The sequence below is a fragment of the Pygoscelis adeliae genome, unplaced genomic scaffold (genome assembly GCF_000699105.1).
Source record: "Pygoscelis adeliae isolate BGI_AS28 unplaced genomic scaffold, ASM69910v1 Scaffold294, whole genome shotgun sequence".
NCBI lineage: Eukaryota > Metazoa > Chordata > Aves > Sphenisciformes > Spheniscidae > Pygoscelis > Pygoscelis adeliae.
In genome coordinates, this window is record NW_008824722.1 from 3,610,015 (window position 1) to 3,610,231 (window position 217).

The following is a 217-nucleotide window of genomic DNA, read 5'->3' on the forward strand; positions in this document are numbered from 1 at the left end:
TGAGGGCAAACAGCCAAAATCAGAACGTCTGAAAGCAGTGTGGGTTTAGCTTTGAGTACCGGTGAGGCAGGATTGATACTAGGATTTGGGGGCTGGTCTTGTCACTTCAGGTCTTCTCCAGAACGCGGCACTGGAGTGAGGGTGAAGACCATCCCACGGTTGTTATTTGTCTCTGCTAACCAGCAGCAGAAGCAAAATGCGACCGGCGTTGCCATTT